At 33.9% G+C, this 18,752-nt stretch overlaps 1 protein-coding gene across 2 annotated transcripts in view; it reads left to right on the top strand.

Moving 5' to 3' along the window:
• Positions 1-3: 3 nt before the first annotated feature.
• Positions 4-18,752, top strand: part of LOC135221628 (glycerate kinase-like) — a 51,052-nt gene continuing 32,303 nt past the window's right edge. The window contains exon 1 of one of the 2 annotated variants that reach the window (XM_064259296.1): positions 4-129. The gene's annotated coding sequence lies outside the window, so the exon portion shown is untranslated. Of the gene's footprint in view, positions 130-10,590; positions 10,700-18,752 lie in introns of those variants that run through there. The other variant, XM_064259295.1, reaches the window with a different exon arrangement.

Here is an 18,752-nt window from a genome sequence, read left to right as displayed (position 1 = left end):
GGAGAGAGAGAGAGCGGATACGAGGAATCGCCCTCATATATGTGCGTGTTTATTTGTCTCGAGGTTCATTACCCCTTATCAAGTTTAAAAGCGTCAGCGAGGAAGACCGCTGGCGCCATCTTGCATAAGGTAACGGAAAGGTTTTTCCAACCTCGTCTTAATCAGTTTATACATAATTTTATTCTTTTTAATATTACGAGATCTTTGCGACGGCGTCAAAGGGATTATAATCGCATGAGTTCTCGTAGTATGGTGGTTTTGATGAAAAGTGTCTCAATATTGGGTAAACGGCATTGGTATTACACACACACACACACACACACACACACACACACACACACACACACTACCGAAGGGTGCAATGCAATAGTCACGCATTGCTAATTTGCACTCTGCAAGGTCTTGATTTAATTGTAATTTAGTGTAACTGACTTTTGTGGACTTGCCCACTCGTGATTTGCTGCTCGTATAATTAGTATAAGTGAAACCAGGAAATGGACAAGGTTGTATCATCAAAAGTTCACATATATATATTTATGAAATAATACTTGTGAATAAAATACTATTACGAGTAGTTATATTCACTGTAATAAAGATTAAATTACAGTCATAAACTACAGACAGCAATGTAAATATGAAAATTATTTTTAGTATATGATAATCTGATAATCCCAGAAGGATATTGCTAAGAAAAATAAAGTTAATTGTTCCGGTTACTTAACGATAGAGTCACGCCACCACAGATTATGCTAATTTCGGTTCTCCGAATTTGATATCAAGGTTTTGTCTGGTTTGTCAAGTTAACGTTTAAACTTACTTCATAAAGTCAGATCAAGAAACGAGTGGACATTAGGCCTACAAAGTAAATATCGATCCGGAACTATGGCGTTCAGTAGGCTAACTTTAACGTACTGCTAGAGCCAGAAAGAAAGTTCATAGAGCTTTCGTAGGGTACAGTACAAAACCCTGCACCATCAAAGGAAATGTATATTGAATCTACGGGAAAATATAGTATATTAAAAACACGAAAGCTTGGCACTAGTAACTCTCATTATTTTCTTTGTTTCTTGCAGTAGTGCTACATTTGGTCAAGTGATCCGTTGTACGGTATAGCATTACAGAAATATAAAGAAAAAAAAGTTGAAGCTCTTATTCATCAATGCGAAAAACGAAAGTCTGTTGGAATTATAATTAATATGACGGTCACTACCTATTGGTCTACTTTCCAACTATCTTCATTTTTATCGTTAGGCCATTGTTTACATGTTTATAGCTTTTTCAAACAAAGAGCATCGTATGTTGCGGAGGCTTTCGCACAATAATGTTACAACCCCGGGAATATTTGCAGTTAAAAGAAGACAAGACATATCAACAGAACCTCGAGCAGCTCTGCAGTTACATCAGAATCTTCTGAGAAGAGCCGGGAACGCGGGAAACCCGCCCGTCTCTCCAGCTGACATCACTGTCAGCCTTGGCCAAGACCTAGACCCACATATTTCATGAGCATTTTTGTATGAATAAATGAAGGAATCCTAAGGCAATTTCCTCCCTTTGGTAACAGTAGTACTTCCTCGATTGTTTGTGAATGTAACTGGGAAGTTGAATTTCTAATCGCCTGAAGATCTAATTGGTTTGTCGTAATTTGTTGCAACGCTTTCTTCTCGTTTTTTTTCTTCTCCAGTGCGGTGGCTATAACTCTACGATTACATCGCTCTTTTATTCGGGGTTGGAACCTCCTTGATAAGCGTATTAAGCGTAATGCGTATAGTATAGACTTCCTTGACAGTATAAATACAGTTAGAAGCTCAAATATATGTATGCATTCACAACTTACAAGAACATAATCAAATGCAAATTGCCACTAGTAAAGTATGAAAGAGATTGCTCCTGACTGATTTCGTCTCGCTAGAGTTTCAAAAGGCCTGGTATATAGCACAAGAATTTTAGATTACGTATGTTAGGGAGTGAGCATTAAAGTACAGAAGGCTGAAAAGGCCGTTTTTGATACCTGTAGGTAGATGCTTTCTGGCAGAAAATAAGTGCGCTATTCATAAATATAGTTTTTGCCGGACACTTGTCCTGGAGCATAAATCAGTGGATGAATTTAGACCGAACTTATTTGGATTCCGTACATCTTACACATTTTACAAGGTTAATTACACATAACTAAGCTCAGAGTCAAAATATACAGGATCTGCTCACGAGGTGGTACTAAAACCTATCCCCGCCCGTTGTGAAACGTCATCAGTTACAAAAGGACCATATCTTTATGAAACTATATTTACGATAACATTTTCATATAACTATTTTTGCGATGGCGTATTTTTATATAAATTTTCCTATTATTGCATGTTGCCGTATACTACGTTAAAGTACAAAGAATGCTCTTTCAAATGATATATAGCAAATTACAATTACGATTACTTTCAAACCCACAAGCGCGCACAGAAAAAAATATATACGCACACAAAAATGTGGAATTACTTCATCCGTCAACCTACATACATTCACGTTTCGTATCGTAACTGACTAAGGGATGATGATAGAAAGAATCTGAAAAGTGGATTAGAAAGCTGATAGAATTTACTATATAATGTATAAATAACATTGATAGGTGTTCGAAAAAATGTTCGAGGAATTCTAGGTCAAAGACGGAGCAAAATGTTTAAATTTTATGAAAAAATTTACCACATTTTTCTTACATAACTTTTCATCTTATTACATTTTGCCATATACCATGTAAACGTACAAAGGATGCCCTTTCAATTGGTATAGGACACATTACAATTACAATGATTTTCAAACCCATAATCGCGCACAGAAAATATTATCTCCGCACGCAAAATTATTATTTAGAGAGTGTGGGAGATCTGAAATCTAGCCCCGCCCCTTGTGAAACGTCATCAGATACATCCAGCCAGACTGACGAATAACTTTTTTCGAAAATATTATAATCGTTTGAGGCATGCATAATTAATACCTTTATGTATACAGTTTGTGTTATATGTATACTTATGTGTTCGGAAGTATATTTATGTGATATGAAGTGCTAATGAGAAATTTGCTGGAAATGTGTTCCCTGTATCATTTTCCTCATCATTTATTCCTTTGATACCTTATATCGTGTATGATGTAATTCTTATACTTTTGATATTGTTTTCTTTTTTGTGGCCAAGTCGTGCAAATGCAACTGCCATTTTTTACACTGCCTGTATCCACATTTTCTTTGTATTTATTGCATAACAATAAGTATTCACAATAAGAACACAGTGACAGAACTAAATACATTTCTTAAGAATTATTTAAAGTCTTGATGATATTACTACCTGAAAGAGAGAGAGAGAGAGAGAGAGAGAGAGGAGAGAGAGAGAGAGAGAGAGAGAGATGCGAGTGTTCAAAATTTAAAAGAAATGGACTTGAAGAGAATACAGCAAACCAGTATATAGGTAAGTAAATAAATAAGTAAAGAATAAACATATGAAGAAAGCTGGAGTAGCTATGTGTGTTCAAACTGGTATATTTTGTGCAATAAAACAGGGTTTGGTGACTAAATGAGAGAATTGGTATTAAAAAAATCAAACATGTGACCTCTACAGATTTTATCATCAAGATTTTATGAAAAACACCACGCGATATGGTTAAATGTATAAAAACTAAGGGTTCTTTAAGTAATTCAGTGGAGAAACACGGGAGTGTTACTCTTGTGACGTCACAGTATTAATTCCGCATCCACTGCCGAGTTGAGCAGACCCTATATACTTTGAATGGTTATTAAAAAACATCAAGCATGTGACCTCTTTACAGGTTTTATCAATATTTTATCAAAAAAACCATGCGATATGGATTAAATGTATAAAAACTAAAGCTTCTTTAAGTAATTCAAGGGAGACGCATGGGTAGTGTTACTCTTCTGACGTCACAGTATTAGCTCCGCCCCGACTGCCGAGTTGAGCAGACCATATTACTTTGACTCTGCCTAGGCTGAAAATCACATCTACGTCGAAGCATTATTATTATTATTATTATTATCTTTATTATTATTATTATTGAACTAAGGAACCTCCGTAACGAGGCTATAATATTGTACAATGGTAAAAAAAATATACAAGGAGAGACTTTCGGATACTGCTCCGTATCCCTCTTCAGTCCTACTGACGGTCAAACAATGGAGGGAGCGTTACAACAGTGAAAAAAAAAATATATATATATATAACAACTGGTTCAAGGCGGATGGATCTAACAGACATATGAGACCCCTGATGTTGCTCCCACCTCTCTTTTATCCCAGATGACTGAGGTTACTACAGCTTCAAGTCATGGCACCGATGGAGTGTCTGCTCAGCTGGAATCACCTGAACGACCACTTCGCCGTTCCAGCCGTCTCGCCAACAGAAACAACCGAACGGGGATTACCTGACCAACACTTAGATCCATCCGCCTTGAACCAGTTGTTATATATTTTTTTTTCACTGTTGTAACGCTCCCTCCTTTGTTTGACCGTCAGTAGGACTGAAGAGGGATACGGAGCAGTATCCGAAAGTCTCCTCCTTGTATATTTTTTTACCATTGACAATAGTATATTTTAACACTACTGTGGCTTTTGATTGTCATTATTATTATTATTATTATTATTATTATTATTATTATTATTATTATTATTATTATTATTATTATTATTATTATTATTATTATTATTATTATTATTATTATTATTATTATTTTAGTCTCCATGACATTTTTATTTCTAACATTATAACAGAACGTTCTTTAGCACGTATCCAATTAGCAGTATGACAATTACCTTTAACTTGAGCAAAGTTGTACACACTGCGTTCCGATATACCTCATACCGGATACAACTTTTCGCTAGATAATAAGAACTACGTATATTTGGACTGTATTAAAAGCAAAAACTTACTTTTGGACTTAGTAAAATGGAAAAATTACGTCCTTAGGCGCATAATGAGAGCCTCTGCAACACACTCAGTAAGTTCTTGATTCCAGCTTAATAGAAACTGCACCAAACTTTTTTCTGACTTCTAGTACTATTTCCTCACTCGTTCTGATTGCTCGTTTTCAATTAAAATTACTGCGTAGTATTAATGATCTTTCTTCTTCAAACTACTCAAGAATGTGTTTACGAATATGATGAAAATGAGCATGATTTATTCCAAAGTTGACAGGTTTCAAATACCTATCCAACATTTCCCGTTGGGGTGTTGGTCATTAGCTACAATCCCCAAACATGTCTTTTCTTTTTATAATAATTTTTCAGCTAAAAGCCCTTCGGACTGAGTCAACAGACTATATAGAACCAATACGTTCCCAGAGGGAAATCAGCTTGCAGAAAGTGGAAGGAATTTATAGGAAAAGGTAATAAATATATAAATATGAGGGCCGTGAAAATAAAACCGGTATTTCTCCTGAGATCAGGAGTAGCAAACAGGAATGAAGCATTGGGAAGTTATTTACAATCGACATTTAAGTTATAGCCAAGTTAAATCTCCTAGCAAACTGAGTAAACTGTTAGCTGTAGTCTACATAAATAAACAGATGTGTCAGGTAAGAATTGGCGAAATAAACATGACCGATGACAACTCGTGAGGAATTCCTCTCACGACGATTTTTTTTATTCTAATGTTTTCGTGTATTCTCTTGTTTCAGTGCTATCTATATATCTTACTTTAGTTATTAGTACTATCTGTCTCATAAGAAATGATTGATTGATTTTTCACAGACAGGAACTACTATATGTTACTGTATTTGCATTCGTGTGAAACCAAATATATATTGGCATGCCTATAAGTATTTTGTAAAAATATGTAGTACTACGTCTCTATTGCATATCATAATAAGGGTGAAAGAACCACTTCTACTCGCTATGTTCTAGCATGTATGTAGTAGTACCTGGTGCATGAGGTGCGGTTAGCACCGAAAGATGGTTTCACACAAAGACGAAGTTCTTTCGATTTAGACGTCAGTAGATGTTTTAAGTAACGAAGTATAATTACTGTTTTAGTTATGATAATTCAATTATACATACATATATATATATTATATATTATATATATATGATATATATAGATATATATATTTATAATATGATAATATATTAATTTATAATGCTGAAATTGCTCTTGGTAAACGTATTGCGCATATCACGTACGTCTTGTTTGTAACTCTCGCCGGAGAACCCATTAGGAGATCAGGGGAAAAGGAATTAAGCGTATATAGTTGTTCGCTCCTCTGTGTGCCTCTCTATGGGCGTGTATGCGTATGTGCGTACGCTGTATGTGCGTGACATCGCCCAAAACTGTATTGTCACACACCACCAATTAATTCACTCCATTGAACAACTATGCTGAAATTCCACATTGTTATATTTGGAATTTATTTTCGACAACGAACTTGGTAATCATTATTGATTTTTCTTATGCTCATGAAAATTTATAATTCCCACTGAGTGGTTACCTTCATTTGTCTCTTATGTTATTGCTCCTTGATATATTTATAGCCTTTATAGTTATTGTTAAATTAATTTTAACTCTAAACTCAACAAATGCGTTTCAATATCCCTCAATTTTATTTCATTTTTCCTGTGTTGCAATTAGTATTATGGATGATGAATTGATCTAATAAACTTTGATTGTGTTCCTACTTTAGTTATGCAAGTAACTTGTAGAGAGAGAGAGACCTTACAGACCTTACAGACCTTACATCTTGTTCGGGTTGCCCCAGGTCCCTCAGTGTGAGGCACCTCTAATGTCTACCAGAGAGTTGCTAGTACATCTTCCGGTATATTTTGCATCTTCCAATCTTGGATGGTCTGGGATGCAGTTTAGATATTTGTCGAGCTTATTCTTAAACACATCTACGCTCACTCCTGATATATTCCTCAGATGAGCTGGCAACGCATTGAATAGACGCTGCATTATCGATGCTGGTGCGTAGTGGATTAATGTCCTGTATACTTTCCTTATTTTTCCTGGTATAGTTTTGGGCACTATTAATCTACCTCTGCTTGTTCTTTCTGATATTTTTAGCTCCATGATGTTTTCGGCTATTCCTTCTATCTGTTTCCATGCCTGAATTATCATGTAGCGTTCTCTTCTCCTTTCTAGACTATATAATTTTAAGGATTGTAGTCTTTCCCAGTAGTCAAGGTCCTTAACTTCTATTCTAGCTGTAAAGGACCTTTGAACACTCTCTATTTGTGCAATATCCTTTTGATGGTGTGGGTACCATATCATATTGCAATATTCAAGTGGACTACGAACATATGTTTTATAAAGCATAATCATGTGTTCAGCTTTTCTTGTTTTGAAGTGCCGTAACAACATTCCCATTTTTGTTTTACATTTTGCCAATAGAATTGCTATTTGATCGTTGCATAAAATGTTCCTATTCATCATCACACCAAGGTCTTTAACTGCTTCCTTATTTGTGATTGTCTCATTATTAGGTCCCCTATATGCATATAGCTTTCCTTCTCTGTCTCCATAGTTTATTGATTCAAATTTATCAGAGTTAAATACCATCCTATTTACCTCTGCCCAATCATATACTTTGTTAAGGTCTCTTTGTAGCGCGTTCCTATCTTCATCATAAGCAATTTCTCTACTTATTCTTGTGTCATTGGCGAAACTACTCACTCCGAGTCCTTAACATTACTGTCTATGTCTGCAATCATAATAACAAACAGTAATGCAGCTAACACCGTACCTTGTGGCACACCGGAAATTACCTTAGCTTCATCCGATTTCTCATCGTTTGCAATAACTATCTGTTTTCTGTTGTGTAAAAATTCTTTTAACCATCTTCCTACTTTATCCACTATATTATGTTTTCTAATTTTCTTCGCTAATATATTATGGTCTACCTTGTCAAAAGCTTTTGCAAAGTCTAGATAAACCACATCTGTTTCATTTCCGCTTTTCATATTTTTGTATATGTTCTCACGGTGGACTAACAGTTGGGTTTGTGTACTTTTTCCGGGTACGAAACCATGTTGTCCTATATTAAACAAATTATTTTTTATTAAATGTTTCATAATATTTTTCTTCATTACCCTTTCATACACTTTCATAATATGTGATGTTAGACTCACAGGCCTATAATTACTCTCTAGTCTTGATCCACTTTTGAATGTAGGGGTAATATATGCTAATTTGTGCTCATCATAAATCATGCCTGTATCTACACTTTGTCTTAATAATATTGCAAGTGGCTTTGCGATAGAATGAACTACTTTCTTTAACAAAATAGCAGGAACACCATCAGGCCCTGCTGCAGCTTCATTTTTAATTTCATTAATAGCCTGCACAATATCAGCTTCATTAATATCTATGTCAGCTAAATATTCACTATTTTCATCCCTTACTTCTATATCGTTATCTTCATGATCTATTCTAGGGGTGAATTCTCCCTTATATCGTTCTGCCAATATGTTGCAAATTTCCTTTTTTTCAGTCGTTAATCTCCCTTCAGTTCTTAGAGGGCCTATTTCTATTCTTCTTTAATTCATCTTTTTTGCGTATGAGTATAATAGTTTGGGGTTTTGCTTGATATTTACTAGGGTTTTTTCTTCCAAGTCCCGTTTTTCATTTTCTTTTGATTGTATAATCTTTTGTTCTGCATTTTCTAACTTACTATTTAGTTCTATAACTTTCCATGCATTTTTTTCTTTTGCAAGACCTTTCTTCCACTTTCTGATTTTCTGGAACAAGATCCTTCTGTCTCTTGGTATGCATGACTGATGTTTACTTTTCTTCTTCGGTATATATTTAATCACTATTTTCTCTAATATTTTATATAATATCTCCGTATTTACCCTTATGTCATCACTTACGAAAATGTTATCCCAATCCTTGTTTAATTCTTCATTTATTTCTGACCATTTTATATTTTTACTGTAGAAGTTGTATTTTCCATATCCTTCCCACTTTTTCATTTCTTGCTTATCTCTGTTTTCACTTGCTTTGGAATGGACTGTTAATTCTATGACATTATGGTCTGAAATACTCACATTATGAACTATTATTTCTTTAACATAATTCATCTCGTTCACAAATACTAGGTCTAAAGTATTTTCCTTTCTTGTTGGCAGGTGATTTATTTGTTGAATGTTGTATTATAGTAGCATATCTAATAGCTTTTCGAATTGCCTCTTATCTCCTGCACTACTATTACTCTCTTTTTTATATGTATAAGTACAACCACAATCTCCTATTCGTTCTTTCCAGTCTACGAAAGGAAAGTTGAAGTCTCCAGATAGGAGAATAGTCCATTCCTTGTGATTTCTACATATATCATCTAATTTTTCTATTATTAAGTCAAACTCTTTAGTATTAAGGGGTCTATATATTACTATGTTCATTAATTTTTCAGATTCAAATTCTACCGCTATTAGTTCACATTCTGAGTTACTATATTTCTCATATATTTTTCCTTGTTTTTTGTCTTTTCCATATATTGCGGTTCCCCCTTGATTCCTATTTTTTCTATAAGTTTGGAACCCTTTTATTAGATCATCATTCCCAGTCTCTTGGGAATACCAGGTTTCACTTATATTCATTATATCTATTTTCTTTTCAATTTGGGTTAGTTCTTCTAAGTACTCAATCTTTCTTTTTGAGTTACTCGTAACTAAACCCTGCGCATTCATCAATATGATGGTTTGCGTGTTTTCTCCTTCATTTAATATGGGTAATAATAAGGATTTTCCCATGTCTCTTTCCTGTTCTGGTATGTTGTTCTTTTTTCCATTTTCAGAAATTCTGACGTTTAAAAATCCAACTTTTCCATAATATTTGATCTTCCTTCATCATAATTATTCATTTTGTGTCTGAATCTGCAATTTTCTCCGTATCTGAGAGAGAGAGAGAGAGAGAGAGAACTTAGTGGATTTTGACCAAGTAACAACATTAAGTATAGGTAGCTACAGTCCACTATAAGTCCACCCAATTACCCTTTTTCGCCACATAACTCATCCAAGTGTTTGAGGTGAGTTAGCACCGGGAGACCACAACTGCGTAACGTCACTCCGAACGAAGAAGAAGAAAAGCAACATTTTGGTAATAATTAGTTGAAAAACTTCTCTAAAGTTTTGGGGATCAGGCAAAGGGTAGGTAATGGTTAAGGGTTAAATCAAACAATCTGATGTAGTACTTTCTGTTAAATAAAGTAAAACCAAAGACATTTATAGTAAAAAATAAATAGTATGGATGAGGACGTGAATATTGTCATGTAGCTATGCTTGACCTTAAGCAACGAGCGCGGAAAAACTTACCTATAGTTCTTCAGACGCGTTCAGTGCAGAGCTATTGCACAATGTTGCGTAATATGTAAATGTTGTCAGTATAATAAATTATTATTATGTAATTAGTATCGAGTCAGACACGCCGGCTTCGATCCTGTAAATTCAACCTTATGTATGTAAGGATATTATTCCTTATCGTGAATAGAGCACCAATGTTCATGTGTTTCTTGTGACTGTCTTCTATGGTTTTTTTTTTTTTTTTTTTTTTTTTTTTCTGTATTTAGCATATTCTACCACACCTCGACCCTCGCTCTCGGTCGGCAGTAGCCCCTGTGAAGCTTAGCCAGGTAAACGCAAGTCAGGAGACAGTCCATTATTATCGCCCTTCATCCACGAACCTCGACGACAAAACTAAAATATCATCTTTCCGTCTTCCTACAGGTAAGAGTGAAGTATTGCAGTATGGGTCCTACAACTAAAGCAGACCAAAAACAGAAAAGTAAAACTGTATCAATTAAAGTTTTTAAAACTCCGCGCGACCCCGCGCCTTTTGTATACAGCGGGCGCGCAACTGTGTTTGTGGGGTGACCACTTGGAAGAGTTCGCAACCATTTCCTAGAAACTATACATTTTCTTCAGCTGTGCGATAATTAATTTGTGGGTATGTATTTCTCACGATGTAGGTATGTGTTCCTTGTTGTAAATTATCTGAACGTGGAAAATCGCTCTAGTATGCATCTTTAACCTCCAATTTTACCCTGTCCACACAACTGCCGACCTTTACAATTCCCACAAAATATACCTAATTTACTTTTGGTAAAAGAGAGAATAGCGACGGTCGTCCATCAAATTGTACGCAAGGATGTACAGAAAATTAATTTCCGTAAAAATGGTGGTCATTTATGGAGAAGGAAAACGTCGGGTAGTCCCAGGGACGACAACTTTTTACTATAACTACTATAAGTCTGTGATAGGACTTCTTACGTCTGGCAGCGTCGTGTTCTTTGTTGGCCGCGACCCACGTCACGTAGGTCGGTTAATTGATTCAAATTTACAAGGATGATTTTAATAAAATGGAGCAGATATTAAATACCCAGTCTATTAGCTTAATTACCTCAAATATGATGAAGTAGGAATATGCTGTACTATGTGTACTAAAAAGTTTTGGGTTTGGTTGCGACTGCGGTATGATATCACTTTACTACTAGTTTTTTCTCCGAATTAACTATAAAACCTAACATTTACCCCAGAGTCAAGGTCAGCTCACGACGCGGTGCTAAAATCTATCCCCGCCCCTTGTGAAACGTCATCAGGTACAAAAGGACCATATCTTTATGAAACTATATTTACGATAAAATTTGTGCGATGGCGTTTTTTTTATATAAATTTTCCTCTTATTACATGTTGCCGTATACTATGTTAAAGTACAAAGAATGCTCTTTCAAGTGATATAAGGCGCATTGCAATTACGATTAGTTTCAAACCCACAAGCGCGCACAGAAAAAATTATCCACGCACACAAAAATGTGGAATTACTTCATCCGTCAACCTACATACATTCACGTTTCGTATTGTATATGACTAAGGGATGATGATAGAAAGAAACTGAAAAATGGATTAGAAAGCTGATAAAATTTACTGTATAATGCATAAATAAAATTGATAGGTATTCAATGAAATTTTCGAGGAATTCTAGGTCAAAGACGGACCAAAATTATTTTAATTTTATGAAAATATTTACCACATTTTTCTTACATAATTTTTCATCTTATTACAGTTTGCCATATATTATGTACAAGTACAAAGAATGCCCTTTCAATTGGTATATGACACATTACAATTACAATTACTTTCAATTCCATAATCGCACACACAAAAAATTATCTACGCACGCAAAAATAATAAAAAAATTAAGAGTTCGTGGGAGATCTGAGATCTACCCCTCCCCCTGGGAAACATCATCAGTTACATCCAGAAAGACTGATGCAAGGTATATAGATGTCGGATGTTTTTTAGGATGAGAGCTCTGAATGGCCAAATTTTATCAAGTAGGCAAAAAAAGAAAAAGATGCATAAATTAACTAAATAATGCCATGAAAATGTTAAAAATTGTTGTTTTTTTTACTTTTACTAAGTATTTTTCGTTTCCATTATGAAGCCAGGTACTGTTATGTGTTATCTATATCTATCTATGTTAGTTTATTAAATAATGTATCGTAAAATTATACATAAGCCTTTGTAAATAAATGCCAGGTCAAATGCTAATTGAATATTTTTTTAAGTCCTGTCAAGCATATTAATTTAAGGTTTCTATTATATATTAGAGAGCCAAACATTATCAATCCAGGATTTTGTATGTGTAGTACAGTGACCTATATGAATTCAAAAGAACACCAAACGTATACAAGATAACAGAGTGAAAAGGACATCTTACAGGCCTAATCTCTTCGACCCAAGGTACTTAAGTTTCCCAAGGTAGTACTTGCCTTGACCGCTCCCACCCTGGCCTCCAGGCCTGTCACGGAAATACCCCACAACTACCCCCGCGACCAAAGTGACTGTACCTCTCTCCCTTATTCTATATACCTTGGACTGATGAATACCTTTTTGTATTTTTGTCCGAAAATATTATAATCGTTTGAGGCATGCATAATTATCACATTTATGTATATAGTCCGTGTTATATGTAAATTTACGTGTTCGGAAGTATATTCATGTGATATGAAGTGCTAATGAGAAATTTGCTGGAAGTGTTCCCTGTACCATTTTCTTCATCATTTATTCCTTTAATACCTTATATCGTGTATGATGTAATTCTTATACTTTTGATATTATTTTCTTTTTTGTGGTCAAGTCGTGCAAATGCAACTGCCATTTTTTACACTGCCTGCATCCACATTTTCTTTGTATTTATTGCATAACAATTAGTATTCATAATAAGATTTGGAAAATATAATTAATCAAGCATTCTAACCTTTATCATAAATAAAAAAAAAGTTGCTTTTCGAAGTGAGGTATGAACACAGTGACAGAACTAAATACATTTCTTAAGAATTATTTATAATCTTGATAATATTACTACCTGAGAGAGAGGAGAGAGAGAGAGAGAGAGAGAGAGAGAGAGAGAGTTGTCATGCTATAAAAAATGGACTTGAAGAGAATACAGCAAACCATTATATAGGTAAGTAAATGAATAAGTAAAGAATAAACATGTGAAGAAAGCTGGAGTAGCCATGTGTGTTGAAGCTGGTATATTTTATGTGAAATAAAACAAGACTTGGTGACTAAATGAGTGAATGGGTATTAAAAAACATCAAATATGTGACCTCTTAACAGATTTTATGAATATTTTATGAAAAACACCATGTGATATGGATTAAATATATAAAAACTAAATGTTCTTTAAGTAATTCAATGGAGAAGCATGCGAAGTGTTACTCTTGTGACGTCACAGTATTAGCTCCGCCCCCACTGTCGAGTTGAGCAGACCCTATACACTTTGACTCTGATTTACCCTATCTTAGCAAGAACACCGAGATAGAAGGCCTGTTCGATGTTTTGTGACGTAAGCAAGGATGGTCTGGGCTGCTAGCCCTGAGTACGCTGCCAGACGAAAGAAATGTAAACAAACCCTCGCCAAAATCTATCATTTTTGGTCTGCCAGTTATTAATTTACTTATTTTTTCTTGTCTACACTAATTAGTGTACACCAAATAATAATTACTCGAAACACAAGTTATAAGATTAATATAAAATGCTGAACCGAAACAATTTGTTTAGTTACAATAGTGTCTACCAAAGAACAAACAACAGTGCATAAGGTTTACATCACAAAAAAACATTTGTTAATTTTTCTATGTTTTCCTGTACTATAACCTTCATTACATATTGAACAGCTTATCTATTATTTACCCTTTGACGTTCAAACGTTTAAATTCATGATTGTTGACCAAATGTAAAATTTTGACATTTGCATCCTGAATAAAAAGGGAGTGATTTTTTCCAGTAGTTAGTAAAGTTTGAACGATATACTCATTGTATATTTGTAAAACTATATGAACATTTTGTTTCTCAAAGGTGTAGGGAGATAATGCTTTTAATGAGAGTTTTTAAGAATGTTCATAGAGTAAACATCTATATCATGAAGTTTTTCAAAGGGCTGAATGGTGCATAATGAATATCGTTTTCCAAGTTATAGATATCAAAGGAGAACTGAGGTAACTTCATTGTTTTATTTATAACTTTCTGGCCAAGCCAATTATTCCAGGTATATTTTAACAATTTTACTGAAACGTACACGAAAAAAGGCGTTTGTTACTCTGAAATGGGTGAGGATACACTATAGACAGCTGTGGAATGCTGGGAAAATAGGACATTGCTTTCCCAATGATAGCATTATGATGTTACAATGCAAAACACGGTAAAAAAAATGATTTTTTCTAGGCCTATAATTACTTTCTTCAGTGTGCAGTGCAGAACATCAGCTCTTATATATGCTTTAATTGGAAATTTATGCAACTTACTTGAATTTAGACTTTACCTGTTCAACATAAAGTAAAATGCACCTGTTGCAGCTTCAGTATTGCCAAAGGCTGAACCAACAATATTTTTGCCTTTATAATGAAAATATGCTATTAAGTGAGTTTCATCCACCATCAGTATACTATATTGTCATTGGGTAGTAATGCTTTAACATTTACTCTTAATGTACATCAGAAAATTTTAGACCTTTTGTTATGATGATGGCCGCTGGGCAGGCCTGTTTGAAAAAACACTCTCCTGATGGTACAGTAACTCGAAGCCCTAAAAATCAAAACCTCTCCCGTATGCCAGGGCTGGTTTGGAGTGAGCTGGGAAGCGGAAAAAATAATTTTTTCAAAATATCACAGCGCGCTTAGTTTTGAAGATTAAGAGTTCATTTTTGGCTCCTTTTTTTGTCATTGCCTGAAGTTTAGTATGCAACCATCAGAAATGAAAAAAGAATATCATTATCATATGTAAATAATGCGATATATGGTAGCGAAAAAAAATTCATACATAATTGTATTCAAATCGCGCTGTGCGAAAAGCGGATAAAGCTAACGAGATACTATTGTTTTCGTTGTATTGTACACTAAATTGCGATCATTTACATATATAATACATTGTAAAACAATAAAAGCAACACCGGAAAAATATTATCCCAAAATGATGCACGAATTCGTAACGCACGGACGTAAAAAAATGTTTTTTTCAAAAATTTACCGTAAATCTAAATATTGTTCTAGAGACTTCCAATTTGTTTCAAAATAAAGACAAATGTTTGAATATTACAATACTGTAAGAGTTTTAGATTAGAATTACAGATTTTGACCATTTCGAACGAGTTAAAGTTGACCGAATGTCGAAATTTTTATATATATATTTGTTTATATGAAAATATTTCGAGAATGAGAAAAGCCACAACCTTCAATTATTTTATGTTGTATTTTTCATGAATTTGCGCACATTTTTATATATAAAACTCTATAAAACGGCTAACATGAAAAGGAGCAAATATTAGGATAATGCGACGTACGCATTTCGGAGACTTGCGGCCACGAATAGGCGCGCGGAGGGAAGGAAAATATTTTTTTCAAAAATTCACCATAACTCGAAATATTATTCTAGAGACTTTAAATTTGTTTCAAAATAAAGATAAATGGATAAATATTACTAGGTTGTAAGAGTTTTAGCTTACAATTACGTTTTTTGACCATTTCGGTTGCGTCAAAGTTGACCATACAAAGTTTTTTTCCCAATTATCATGATTTGTATGCAAATATTTCAAAAATTATAAAAGCTACCACCTTTGATTATTTTTTTTTGTATTCATCATGAATTTGCGCACATTTTGTTATATGAAACTCTATAAAACAGCTAATATGAAAAGGAGCAAATATTAGGATAATGCGGCGTAAGCATTTCAGAGATTTTCGGCCGCGAATCGGCGCGTGGAGGGAAGGAAAATATTTTTTTCAAAAATTCACCATAAATCAAAATATTGTTCTAGAGATAGAATTTGTTTCAAATTGAAGATAAATGACTGAATATTACTAGGCCGTAAGACTTTTAGCTTAAAATTACGTTTTTCGACCATTTTGGTTGCTTCAAAGTTGACTGTATGTAGTTTTTTTCCCAATTATCGTAATTTGTATGCAAATATTTCAAAAATAAGAAAAGCTAACACCTTTAATTATTTTTTGTTGTATTCTTCATGAATTTGCACACATTTTGATATATGAAACTCTATAAAACGGCTAATATGAAAAGGAGCAAATATTAGGATAATGCGACGTACGCATTTCCGAGATTTTCGGCCGCGAAGCGGCGCGCGGAGGGAAGGAAAATATTTTTTTCAAAAATTCACCATAAATCAAAATGTTGTTCTAGAGACTTCGAGTTTGTTTCAAAATAAAGATAAATAAATTAATATTACTAGATCGTAAGAGTTTTAGCTTACAATTACGTTTTTCGACCATTTCGGTTGCGTCAAAGTTAACCGTACGTAGTTTTTTTTCCCAATTATCGTGATTTGTATGCAAAAAATTCGGAAATGAGAAAAGCTACAACCTTTAATTATTTTTTGTTGTATTCTTCATGAATTTGCTCACATTTTGATATATGAAACTCTATAAAACGGCTAATATGAAAAGGAGCAAATATTAGGAATATGCGACGTATGCATTTCGGAGATTTTCGACCGCGAAGCGGCGCGCGGAGGGAACGAAAATATTTTTTTTCAAAAATTCACCATAAATCAAAATATTGTTCTAGAGATAGAATTTGTTTCAAAATAAAGATAAATGACTGAATATTACTAGGCCGTAAGACTTTTAGCTTACAATTACGTTTATTGACCATTTCGGTTGCGTTAAAGTTGACCGTACGTGGTTTTTTCCCAATTATCGTGATTTGTATGCAAATATTTCAAAAATTAGAAAAGCTAACACCTTTAATTATTTTTTGTTGTATTTATAATGAATTTTCGCACATTTTGATATATGAAACTCTATAAAACGGCTAATATGAAAAGGAGCAAATATTAGGATAATGCGACGTACGCATTTCGGAGATTTTCGGCCGCGAAGCGGCGCGAGGAGGGAAGGAAAATATTTTTTTCAGAAATTCACCATAAATCAAAATATTATTCTAGGGACTTCAAATTTATTTCAAAATTAAGATAAATAACTGAATAATACTAGACCGTAAGAGTTTTAGCTTACAATTAGGTTTTTTTACCATTTCGGTTGTGTCAAATTTGACCATATGTGGTTTTTTTCCCAATTATCGTGATTTGTATGCAAATATTTCAAAAATGATAAAAGCTACAACCTTCAATTATTTTTTGTTGTATTTATAATGAATTTGCACACATTTTGATATATTAAACTCAATAAAACGACTAATATGAAAAGGAGCAAATATTAGGATAATGCGACGTACGCATTTCAGAGATTTTCGGCTGCGAATCGGCGCGCGGAGGGAAGGAATTTTTTTTTTCAAAATTTCCCCATAAATCGAAATATTGTTCTAGAGGCTTCGAATTTGTTTCAAAATGAAGAGAAATGACTGAAGATTACTAGACTGTATGTATTTGCTTACCCAAAAATACCAACATAAAGAAATATATAATATATATATTAATATATATTATATATATTATATATATATATATATATATATATATATATATATATATATTATATATATAGTTTTTTTTTTTTTTTTTTTTTTTTTATATATATATATATATTATATAATATATATATATATATATATATATATATATAGATATATATATATATATATATATATATATATAATATATATATTAGTATATATATATTAGTATATATTAATATCTATATATATATATATATATATATATATATATATATATATATATATATATTGTATGTTGTATCTTTATTTTATTATTTTCAGATTCTGGTACAAATACATAAATAAAAGGAATGCAGGTGGACACTTTTCTTTTTGCATACAATGAAATATCGTATTCATGCATAGATACGGAGATATAAAGACTTGAAATAATAAATAAAAAAATAAATATAAAACAAATGCAATTTACTCACTCGTAATCCTTACTCTTCGTTCTATTCTTGTTTTCTCCCTCCTCCATTGAAGAGTCTTGCATTTTTTTCCTCTCGACATGACGAGGTACAGGTGGAGGAGGGAGACGCGCGCCCTTATGGCCGCTGGGATAGGGCGCGGTCCCGTGCGTCCTCCCCTGACCGCCGCTGAGTCGCACTCCAATAGAAGACCGCACTGTGGTATTTGCAGTCACACTCACCGAACCTGCATAGAGCTATCTTGCAGGTGCGACAGAAGAACCGGGTGTCTCTCCTTCTGCCATTCATATGGCACATCCGGCACCGTTTCTGCCTGCGCCCTTCTAGGAGCTTCAGTGTGTGATCCCCTGGCATCAGCCGACACGGAGGGTCCACTACCC

The sequence above is a fragment of the Macrobrachium nipponense genome, chromosome 3 (genome assembly GCF_015104395.2).
Source record: "Macrobrachium nipponense isolate FS-2020 chromosome 3, ASM1510439v2, whole genome shotgun sequence".
Classification (NCBI taxonomy): Eukaryota; Metazoa; Arthropoda; class Malacostraca; order Decapoda; family Palaemonidae; genus Macrobrachium; species Macrobrachium nipponense.
Note: the sequence above shows the minus strand (reverse complement) of the source record. Positions and strands in the feature narration are given on the sequence as shown.